Below are 12,830 nucleotides of genomic sequence, written 5' to 3'. Positions count from 1 at the left end.
ATGTCCATTTTTATTGTTAAATTTGCTACTTTTTGCCATATGTTTTGCCTGACATTAGTAATTCAAATCGAATTATAACTTATAATTTTGGTCATAAATTTAATTTCATATTCACCCACATTATGCACGTCTGTGTTACGTAAATGCCATCAGGTTATTAAACACAGTTTGCACTTAATAGGGTTTAATAAATAAAAATATATATACACAAATTAATTGTTACATTTATTAAATTACCATAACAAAACAAATTGAATTAATGTAATTACTAAAACTTGAATATTTTGTTTAAACTTCAATTTGATCGGCTCTGTTCTGGTGTTGACTAGTGCAGTGTTTGGAGTTGAGTGTAGGACTACTGTGTATTTTAAAAATACAACAAGAACAATGAAAGCCGCATTTGTACTAGCGATGTGCATTTCTGTATGCTATGGTCTGCTAAGGTTCGTATGAAGTATTTCCAGAAGTTAAGACTAGATTCAGGCATTTTTCTATTTATTATAAAATGATACTGATGAAAATAATAACAACAGGCTGAAAGTGTCTTTACCCCCAGATTGTAATTACAAAATCGTTTAGTGTACACATAGTATCATATTGTATACACATATTGTGTCAGTCTATTTCCTGGATGCATCCATCCTACCTTCATAGGACCTACTCTCTTTGATGCTAATGTCTAATTTGGTATCAAACGTATTAGGTTCCCTCCCACTAGAACGCAACGCAGCGACGTATACGACGCAAAGTACTGTATTGCGTAATCACAACCGACGATTCAATACTGTGCTGCAAACATCGCAGGTTAGATTTCACGCAGGCGGGGTCAAACACAATGATTGGAAGGGCATTTTCTTACGTTGCGTAGATTACGTTACGTTGCGTCACTAGTGAGAACCAAGCTTTACTAACCTTTTAGCCTTGTAGGCCTACTTCTTGTTGATCTTTCTTCATCCTGTTTAAAGGTCAACCAAAAAGTAATACTAATAACGCAAGGACGTAAACGCAACGCAAGCGTTTTAACCAATGACAAGCGAAGTTATAGACAGTTAAGCTTGGTTCCCACTAGAACGTAACGCAAGGACGTAAACGCAACGCAAGCGTTTTAACCAATGACAAGCGAAGTTACAGACAGTTAGCAATCACAAGCGAATAAGCCATCGCTTGTGATTGGTCAATTCACTTGCGTTGCGTTACGTCCTTGCGTTGCGTCGCTAGTGGGAACCACGCTTTAGCAATCAAAAGCGAATAAGCCATCGCTTGTGATTGGTCAATTCACTTGCGTTACGTTACGTCCTTGTGTTGCGTCTCTAGTGGGAACCACGCTTTAATATCTATCTTGCTAAAAACTAATAATTGTCTTTTAACTACATCTCTTATAATGATAACAATGTGTATTTTAACTATATTTGTACAGGATTCCTTTGTTTAAGTCACAGAAGTTACCGCAAGAATTTGAAATACAGTTTGGGGATTGGAATTACATGGATGTATGTTTTTTAGTATTGACAAATGCATTTTTGCCCTTATAACAATATTCATACATAGACCTAAATAAAGTCTGACATTTTTATTTTGGAAGTTTAGACGTTTATCTTGTGTACGCGTACGGCGGTAATGATGACGTAGTAGTTCATTATGGGAACACCAACGTTTTTGTCTATTTAAATTTTACGTTCTATACCGTACCGCACAAAATTACAAATTAAAGACATCATATTAAAAACCACGACGTATACAACTCTATAGGACAACAATACATTCAAATTGTTAAACTTTTTAGACTTAAAAGTCACCAACAAATCACCAACATGCGGAGAATTTCTCTGTTGCAACTAATAACTCCAGGTTGAAGTGAGCGCCATAGAGTAGTCTAGTAATCGGGGGGATGTGTCCCGTAAATTAGGAATGTGAAATCCTTAGTCGACAAAATCTAAACATATTCGACATGCTTATTATACATGTGTTTAGATGACGTTAAACCGCGCGATAGTGAACTATTAAACTCTATAGAAAATATTAAATTAGTGTTATGACACAACATTTTAAATGTCTGTGTTTATTAAAATTAGTAGGCCTAGGCCAAATTCAAGTTGAAACGGTTGCACTGAAGGTGTGAATATTAGACACAGAAATAGTTATACTTATACTTATTTCTTTCCTCTGTACCTGCTCTGTACCCAGGCCCAATATTATGGACAAATCTCAATTGGAACACCACCACAGAATTTCAAGGTGGTTTTCGACACTGGCACTTCAAACTTGTGGATTCCATCAATGTTCTGTCCGATCTACAACATGGCTTGCTGTAAGTTTAATAGACTCATCTTTTCTTAATTTTTTTTTAATTCTCAATCAACAAATTATGCTTATGTGTCCTCTAAAGCGCGGTTCCCACTAGAGACGTAACGCAAGGACGTACGCGCAATGCAGACGAGTTGACCAATGACAAGCCACTGTTCGAATAATCCATCGCTTGTGATTGGTCAACTCATTTACGTTGCGTTACGTCCTTGCGTTGCGTCTCTAGTGTGAACCAAGCTTAAATATGAACCATAATGATTCACCAAAAATATAATTAAACTATACTTCTTGTAAACAGCTGTGATCTTCTTCTTTCTATAAAATCATTTTATAGGGGCATAGTAGTCGAGTCGATAATTCTGTATTTAAGTAAAATTTGGTTATTTCTCGTTAAACTAGTATTGAAAAAATAATGTTCGTTTCAGTTTTACGTACAAAGTACGATAGTTCAGAATCTGAAACTTACGAAGAGGATGGAAAGGAATCTTTCTTCTGGTATAAGTCTGCGTATAGAATCTCCGGGTTCCTTAGTAATGATGTTGTTTTAGTAAGTACAGTAAAGCGTGGTTCCCACTAGAACGCAACGCAACGTAACGCAGCGACGTATCGACGCAAAGTGTTGTATTGCGTAATCACAAGTGGGAACCGACGATGCACTAGTGCTGCAAACATCGTAGGTTTGATTTCACGCAGGCAGGGGCAATTATTAGAAGGGCATTTTCTTACGTTGCGTAGATTGCGTTACGTTGCGTCGCTAGTGGGAAGCAAGCTTATGGTTAAGTTGCAAGTACCATACCCACGACTCTGTGCGTTTGAAAAGAGCTTTGAATCCGATCCTAACACAAAGACACGAAAATATAGCCTTTATTTGATGACCAATATGCTTGACTCAATTGCAACATCATAATCACACAATGAGTACTTTCTATAAATTGCGCTTGCTTAAGCGTGGTTCCCACTAGAACGCAACGCAGCGACGTATCGAGGCAAAGTGATGTATTGCGTAATCACAAGTGGGAACTGACGACGCAATAGTGCTGCAAACATCGCAGGTTTGATTTCACGTAGGCGGGGGCAAACACAATTATTAGAAGTGCATTTGCTTATGTTGCCTAGATTGCGTTACGTTGCGTCGCTAGTAGGAACCAAGCTTTGATATCAGTAGTGCTTAGGCCTAATTTTTATATTTTACTTTGTTTTCGTTTAGCCATGTTAGCAGTGAGCATACTAGTTGTTGGGTTGTTTTTAAAGCGCATTTGGACAATTGTTGTGGTCCTCCTCGACAATATTTTTAGATTATCATCTAACTGAATAATGTTAACTGACTATAGAATCTGTTTCATCTAAATGTCATTATCCATCTTCTAAGATCACGATTATCTGAACACTGCTATCGTATACGACATCTGCAACTAAAGAACACTTTTATTTCTTGGTGATCTTTTCAGATTGGCGGAGCCATTGTGGAATCTCAAGCATTTACAGAAGTAACCAACATGCCTGGACAGTTTATTATAAATGCTAAGTTTGATGGCGTTCTTGGTTTGGGAAACCAACCATCCGTTGATAATCGCCTTCCTATCTTTGAAAATTTTTTACATCAGAATTTGGTGCAAGCAATTGAATTTTCATTTTATTTTAACAAGTAATTAATAATGCATATATGATACATTGTAACATCTTTTTGCATTCAATATTTGCCGAGGGTGGAGGGGTGACATTGTACGAAACAAGTTTCACTTTTAACTTCACGTTTAAAATTTAAATCATAAGTCTAGTGATTCCGTTGGAGGTGAACTTATCCTTGGAGGTACAGACCCAACGTATTATACTGGAGACTTCACTTATGTCCCTGTCTCTAAACAAGATTACTGGCAGTTCAAAATGGATGGGTATGTAAAAAATGAGTAATTGTCTGACAGAAAAAAAAAACCGCGGTGATTTTACAAAAGCTTAGTTCTTCAATATTCGCTCAGTTTATTTATTATAAACGCTTAAATTAATATTATTACTTTGAAGGATTGAAGTAGAAGCAGCACCATCCTTCATCTGTAAAGGTGGGTGTGAGGCCATCGCTGATACGGGTAGCTCTCTGATTACTGGTCCCGAAACGGAGATCCAGGCTATCCACTCATCGATTGGTGCAATTCCGACAGGAAGAGGAGAGGTAAGTGGCGCGCGTAACAATATTAAATCACAATTACTTACTTTCTAATGGTAAAATACGTTATAATACTATATATGTTATTATAAATTGATAGCTCTTTTAAGGTTGTTAATTTTGTTTTTCAGGCCATGATTCCATGCGATATGATACCATCTCTACCAGCCATTACCTTCACCCTCAATGGGCACCAGTTTACACTTGAAGGAGAAGATTATGTACTTAAGGTAATGATTCTATGAAATATGAGATTCAATGTACTTACTTACTTGTTACTTGTTTGCATATATAGCTATCCCCATATTGGGGACATTTCGCCGTTATGTTGACATAACACACACTAATGAGAGACATTAATTTTGATGAGAAGGAACATTAATTAATTTTAAAAACTAAAAACCTGAGACCTGTAACCTTAGGTAGGGACTCTGACGGGTACTCTCCCTCTGGGTCAAAGGGATCCCGAAACTCATCGGTGGGCAGGGCCGCTCATCTCCCTGTTCAAGACTATTCCTGATGATTACCCAGTCTATTTACATATAAAATTAAACACAAAGACATTAATTAGTTAACTTAATGACTACTGGACATTGTATTTATTGTCTATAGAAGATGCTGGAAGCACTTCCTTATATAGTCTTCTGGGTCTAGTTGACTAGCATTTATAGTTCTCTGTACAATAACCTTAAAATAGAGTGTGTTTTTCTACCTTTTTGTTGTACTAATGGTTAATTATTTTATAGTATCAGGTATCTTCATCATATCTTGATGAAACCATATGCCTAAGTGGATTCATTGGTCGACAGACAAACGATCCATTTGTGGATCTTGGGACGCCTGTTCGTTAGTCGATATTATACCGTGTTTGACAGAGCAAATAACAGAGTGGGCTTAGCAACTGCAGTATAAAAACGAAATTTGAGTAGAAGGTTTTTTCTTTTTAGATATTTTAAAACATCTGCGAATAATTGAACGTGAATATTGCAAATTTAAATTTGATAATGTATAGGCCTACAATGAAGTAAGATTTATTGAAAATGTGTACGTTTGATTGTATTGCTGAAATTGCTCTAGGTAGGCCTACAGTATTTACGCATAATAATACAGAGTGTTTTAGTATTTTGGAAAGAAAAATTGCTGGCTGTGCAAAGCTGATAATTAAACAAATATATTCACCTCTGAAACTGCCACATGTGCACCTCTGCGCTCAATTGAGTTTAATAAAAACAAATTATACACGAATTTATTGTTAGTTACCATTACCATAACAAACAAATTAAATTAATTTAATCACTAAAAAATCGAGTCTTGCATATATTTTTGCCTCAATTTTAATTCGCGATCGGCTGTGATTTTTGTGTGGAAGTGCAGTTCGGATTTCGGATCATACAGAACACAAATTACTGTTGAATCGATAAGAACAATGAAAGTAGCAATTGTACTGGTGATGTGCATTTCTGTATGCTATGGTCTGCTAAGGTTCGTATGAAGTATTTCCACAATTTAGCTTAGTTAACTGGTAAATATCCATTCTTTTATTTATTGTAAAATAAATCTTTCGTTGTGGAAATCAGAAGTTAACCACATTAAAGACTCTCTTTTTTTTTCCCAGTTGAATCAAGTAAACTTTGCGCACTTTGTATAGACAATGAAATACATTATGTTTTTAAGGGTTCTGCTTTAAGCCTAAAATATACGGAGAACATATGTTTAAAATACTATTAAAACACCCTAACTATTTCGACGTAAGACTTGTATATATTATGTTTAGGTGCATTTGTGATAAGATAGTGTTGAGAAGTATACTTACGCTTTTTTTAACTGTAGGCCTACGTCTCTCATACAAATATTTAAGTGTTGATCATACTCCATGAGGGGTCAACAGATAAATACAACATAGATGAATGAATCATTTCACTGATAATGATAATGATTAAGAATTTTGATTACAGAATGTTTAGACTGGTTTACTGACACTGACCGTATATTACTATGAAATATTATTAAAGATGTATCGTCCTCCAAAACCATGAACAATTAAGACTAACTATAAAATCAGATTTTGAATAGGTTATTTTGTAGTTTTAATCCAGTTAAAAAAAATAAACCAAAACATCATTGACTGGCAGCCAATTCGACTATTTTTTTCTTTAAATATGAGTTTTTTTCAGGTAAATATACATTTTCCCATCCAATTTTTGGTCAAAGAAGATAACTATGATGTGACATTAAAATGGCGCTGCATATTCAACCAAAAAAATGTTCAGAAATTATTTTTCAGGGGAACAATACATCTTTAATCCTGTGTGCACAAAATATGCACAGTACCAAGATTATTTATAGGCCTATATATTGCATCGGTTCATAAGAATGCTCTTTTTGATGCTCATCTGGTATTCAACGTGTTAACATAACTAAATGTTTAGCTTTTATTTTTCATCCTGTTTCAATTTAACCGAAAAGTGTCTAATTAACTAAGATTCCTTTGCACATGACAAGACACAAAGACAAGTCAATCAATCATCGACATTTTTATCCAATAATCAATATACAAAACATATATAAATACAATACAAATAATATGATAATGGAATGGGATACAAAATAAGCACAAGTGCTTTAAGCAAGTGCTTTAACAAGTGCTTTAAGCATGTAACCCTAACAAAACAGATCAAACATTTGTACAAACAAAAAAGAACAAACCAAAATAACATAATGCGATTTACTTAACTTAAATATTTCTATTGTTATAATGTTGCTTTAATCTCTGTTTAAACAAACTTAGAGTGGATTGTTTTATATAATCTGTTAAATTATTCCAAATATGTGTTCCTTGGTGGAAATACATTGCTGTCCGACTTTAGGCCTAAATCAAGATGTAGTGCAATAATAAACATCTTACTAACTAATAATTTCTTCTAAAAAATATGCATTACATCTCTATAATGAATGACAAAAATGTTGTATTTTAAATATAATTGTACAGAATCACTTTGCATAAGACACAAGAAGAAGTTGGAAATGAAGATCATAGTTACCAGGATGTACGTGAATAAATGAATGTTGGTATAAAGCTCTGTCTACAGTGTGATGTGCCCAAATATGGTAGTGATATGCCCAAATATGGTAGTGATGACATCATCATTATGTATGGGCACATCACATGTTTGTCACCTAAAGTTTGATAGCGTAGACACAGCTTAAAAATAGCTAAATCATTTTCATTATTATGGGATTTAGATTTTGTGATGTCGGCGCGTACGGCGGTAATGATAACGAATGGTTAGAAGTTGTTTCTGATTGGTCAGTATATAGTAAATTATCGAAAAGGCAGCGTTTTTGTCCTATCAGAGATTACGTTGAACATCACCAAAAATGCAAAAAAAAACACAAAAAAAAAAACCACATTAATGCCTTTATTTACCTCCGCCAAGGAGGTATATTTACAACCCATGTTATGAAACACACTAAAGCTTGGTTCCACTATTAGTAAAACCAATGACAAGCGACAGTTCGAATAATCCATCGCTTGTGATTGGTCATATCATTTACGTTACGCTTACGTCCTTGCGTTGTGGGAACCAAACATGCTGAGAATGAAAGCGGTGCTGTTGCGACGAAACTCCAGCTTAAACTTGGTTCCCACTAGAACGTAACACAAGGACGTAAACGCAACGCAAGCGTTTTAACCAATGACAAGCGAAGTTATAGACAGTTAGCAATCACAAGCGAATAAGCCATCGCTTGTGATTGGTCAATTTACTTGCGTTGCGTTACGTCCTTGTGTTGCGTCGCTAGTGGGAACCACGCTTTAGGGAGAAAGGTCGTAAGTTCTGATATTAAGATATTCTATTAATGGGTGTGACCCCTAAATAAATCGCCAGGGTGAAATACTCGACAACACCTCGACCTGCTCATTATATATAAACGTGTGTTTACCTGGCATCAAACTGATCTTTAGTGATCAGAACTATATCAAACAAATATTAATATGTGTGTAAGACATATGGCATTTTGTGTTTAGTAAATTTGTAATTCCGTTTGAAACGGTGGCAAAGAAGGTGTCATATTAGATATACTGGGTGTTCAATTATATTGATTTCCTCTGCACCCAGGCCCAATATTATGGAACCATTTCAATTGGAACACCACCGCAGACGTTCCAAGTACTTTTCGACACTGGCAGTTCAAACGTATTGATTACATCAGAACATTGTGTAGATGCTGCTTGTGGTAAGTTTAATAGAGCCCAATTTCTTTCTTTAGGCCTATTTCTTTTCTTTTTGTCATCAGTAAAGTAACACTAAGGTATGCTTATAATGTCCTCTCTGTAATCCATATCCTGAATAGAAAATGATAACTCTTATGGCAGCCCCTGCATCTAGTATCTGCCTCAGAAGTGCATTGGCTTATGCCTTTCCTCTGGTCAAGGTGGGCACTGGACAAGGACCCTTGATCAATGTTAGGACCAATCAAGGTCAAGAAACAGTCCTGGCTTTGTTTGGATCTAACCTGTTAGTGGCGGTAATTATCGCTGTTGGTTTCGTTTGAATAAAAAAAAATGAAATAAAATAAAATAAAATGTCCAATTCTGCTAATTACCATACTGTGATCTTACCATCTAGGCCTACATGTTGAAACAGACTTTCATGGTTTAATAGCATAGTCGTATATGAATTATGTATTTAAGTAAATACTAAATTACAATATTTAAACAATATTCTCGTGTTAATTATAATGTAAAAATAGTATTTTTGTTGTTTTGTCCAATGAAACTGAGGGTTAATATTCAAAGTTATTTTAATCACATTTTAGGTTGTATTTCATGGCGATCCTGTATTTTTTTTACATCGGCCTCTGTTTGATCTTTAATGAATAAAAATAATTTTTATTCTAGCGTTACTTAGAAAGTATGATAGGACAAAATCATCAACTCACGAACAGGTTGGAAATGCAGTTGAATTCTGTTATAAATCTAAGGAGATGTCTGGTTACCTAATTAAGGACCATGTTTCAGTAAGTATATAGTAATGGTTCAAGATGTATTGATTAATAAAATCAGGTTTTGTAGTTTTAATAAAGTTAATCACTTCCGCAGAAAAAAATATAAAGTTTTCACTTGCAGACAATGGGACTATTTTTTGCTTTAAATTACAGCTTTTTCGGATTTTCAAATTATGAAACATCAAAATGGCATATTCAACAACAAAAAATCGAACATTTTGTTTCCATAAATACGGCTCTGTGGGTTGAACTGCGCATCCTACCAAAGTCATTGATATAAAATGTAGCTTTTGTTCGATGATCAATATGCTTGATTTGATTGCAACATCATAATCACAAAATGAGAACTTCCTATATATTTAGACCACAAAACGAAAAAAGGAAAATATAAAAAGAAGCAATCTGTATCCTTTTTTTTAAATTATTTCATGTTAGCAATTGGCATACTACTTGTTATTGTTATTATCCTCATGATTGCCAAAATATAGTAGTGGTATAACATCGTAAACATTGATATTGTAGATAGAGCTTCATGCAAATAAAAAACACTTCTATTTCTTATTCTTCCTCTTCCTTTTTTTTTTAGATTGACGGAGCCACTGTGAAATCCCAAGTGTTTACACAAGTAACCACCATGCCTAAAAAGTTTATAAATTCTAAGTTTGATGGCGTTGTTGGTTTAGGAAACCATCAATCCTATGATAATGCTCTTCCTTTCATTGAAAATTTGTATCAGCAGCGTTTGCTGCAAGCACATGAATTTTCATTTTATTTTGACAGGTAATTTACGTTGTAAACTAAATCTTTTTGCATTGTATATTTGCCGAGGGTGGAAGGGTGACATAATTGTAAGAAATAAGTTTCACTTTTTCGTTTGAAATTTAAAATTGTAGGTCTAGTGATGCTGATGGAGGCGAACTGATCCTTGGAGGTACAGACCGAATATATCATACTGGAGACTTCACTTATGTCCCTGTCTCTAAGCAAGGTTACTGGCAGTTTAAGATGGGCGGGTATGTAAAAATGAGTAATTGTCTAACAGAAAAAAATATTGTTTAATTCCTTCTAAAATGATCCTGAAAATCAGATTTTCTATAAAAAAACTGTGTCCGGTTGAATTTTTCATCTTGCTTGTTTTAATGCGCTGTCTCCTGGCTTTGCAGCGGAGGTACTCGACCATGGACAATATGACAATATAATTATTACGTGTGATCACCAGCACTAGGCCTACATTTATCGTTAACCTAACCGCTAACCCATTAATATTGTTCAGTCATTAGGTCATATCGTCCCACTGGTGAGAAAGTTCCTCTCCCAATTGGTGCCAGTTGTTCCTATCCTTCGTAAATCTTGGTCATGCTGTTGTACCGGTCTGTCTGACGAGCTTACTCCTCCATCTCGAGTGAGGTCTACCTCTCCCTTTTTTCCAGATCGAAACATCAAAAACATTTTTTTAAATATAGCGATATGCCATCCAGGGATAACCAACAAAAGTCCTCAACGGACTTGTTTTAATTCAATTAGGTACTTTGGAATAATCTGAAGTCACGAAACAACAAAGCAAAAAACTAATTTGATTTTCAGTTTATTTATAATCAGCGCTTAAATTAATATTATTATTTTCAAGGATTAACGTTAGTGGTTACAGGGTATCAAAACATTACTGTGATGGTGGATGTGAGGCCATCGCTGATACGGGTAGCTCTATGATTACTGGTCCTGATGCGGAGATCGATGCTATCAACTCATTAATTGGTGCAATTCCAGCTGGAAAAAGACAGGTACGTAGGGCCTATGTGGTGTAACAATATAAATTCAGTTAACATACTTGCTTTCTACAAACAAACTATTATTATAAATTGATGGCTATTATAAGGTTGTTACTTTTGTTTCTTAGTACATCATTCCATGCGATAAGATACCAACCCTACCAGACATTACCTTCTCCATCAATACATACAGGTTTACACTTGAAAGCAGATATTACGTACTTCAGGTAAATGATTCATGCAAAATATAATTAAAATTCAACGTAACATATACGGTAATTTCTAATTTCTTTTCTTTGCTAAAATAATGGCTATCACTTGTTTATATCAGGTATCAACAAAATGCCTAAGTGCATTCATTCGTCGAGATGATGTTCAAAAAACAGACAGTCCATTGTGGATCTTGGGACACCCGTTCATGAGACGATATTATACCGTGTTTGACCGAGCAAACAACAGAGTGGGGTTTGCAACTGCAGTATAAAACGAAAATCTGTAAAACAAATCCAGTTAGATAATACTGAGCATCTAAAAATGAATTGAAAGTGAATTAGGAAGTACATTTTCCATTTAATATCTGTATTTTTGATATAACATTGGATGATTATAGTTGTGAGTGTTCCATTATTATAGTAGGCCTAAAGGAATATTGCTGGATTTTCAAAGCAACTAATAATATTTCTGGTTATGGGTTAAATTTAAAAATCAATTTCTGATAGTAAAATGCCACTTGTTGCACTAGTAATTATATGTGTTATTTATGTAAATATTTTCTGAAATAATATTTTATTTACATAATTAATATTGTGAAAAACGCTTGATAAACTACAATGTAATACAAGGCAAGAAATTGGAAAGGTGAATGGTTGTTTTCTATTTTAATGTTATGTTCTGTTGATGAGAATAGTTTCTCGAAACATGTCACATTTACATTTTAAGGCAGTTTGTGTGACTCTTTTCTTATGTTCTTTGTTTTCGTTTAAAAAGAAGCACGTTAAAGCCTGACGTCTTTGATAATTATCCGAATTCTTCAACGAAACAAAAACGAAATTTAAAGCGTATCTTTATTGTAGCTGTTCTGGACACAAACAAGTTTAGTAAGCTTACTTTTTTTATTAGCTCAGCTCCGACTATTTTAAATAGATTTATTACAATCATCATGCACTTACGTTCTCTGATGATATGTATTCCATTGATCAATAAGCCGTTAATTTAATTAATTAAAACAAAATAGTGTTGTATTAAATAAGCCGTAATTATGTATTGGCGTATTATGCAGCAATTACGGTACTTAAAATCAAATTTATTACCGGTATTTAAATACTGCATATATAATTGAAGCTGGTGTCCCGGCGCAATATCATGGTTCCCATTGCAGTTACGAATAACGTATGCGCTGTTTGTGTTAAGCGCAGCGATATTCGGAGGCTAAACGCATCTTGAAAGTTATGTTATTGGATTTTCCTAAATTGTGTTATCCTGTTTTTTACATCGGTAAATGTCAGTTTGCAATAGATACATCATGATACTTCTAATTCACTTTGCTTTAACGCCTTGTAATTATTAATGTTTATCGGCTTAAATAAGAC

The 12,830-nt window shown here is 34.6% G+C and overlaps 1 pseudogene; it reads left to right on the top strand.

The window, feature by feature from the left end:
• The first annotated feature begins 387 nt into the window (after positions 1 to 387).
• Positions 388 to 11,725, top strand: LOC140041723 (cathepsin D-like; annotated as a pseudogene).
• Positions 11,726 to 12,830: the final 1,105 nt, after the last annotated feature.

Source organism: Antedon mediterranea, chromosome 1 (assembly GCF_964355755.1).
Source record: "Antedon mediterranea chromosome 1, ecAntMedi1.1, whole genome shotgun sequence".
Classification (NCBI taxonomy): domain Eukaryota; kingdom Metazoa; phylum Echinodermata; class Crinoidea; order Comatulida; family Antedonidae; genus Antedon; species Antedon mediterranea.
The sequence above is the reverse complement of the archived record's forward strand: the minus strand, read 5'-3'. Positions and strand labels throughout refer to the sequence as shown.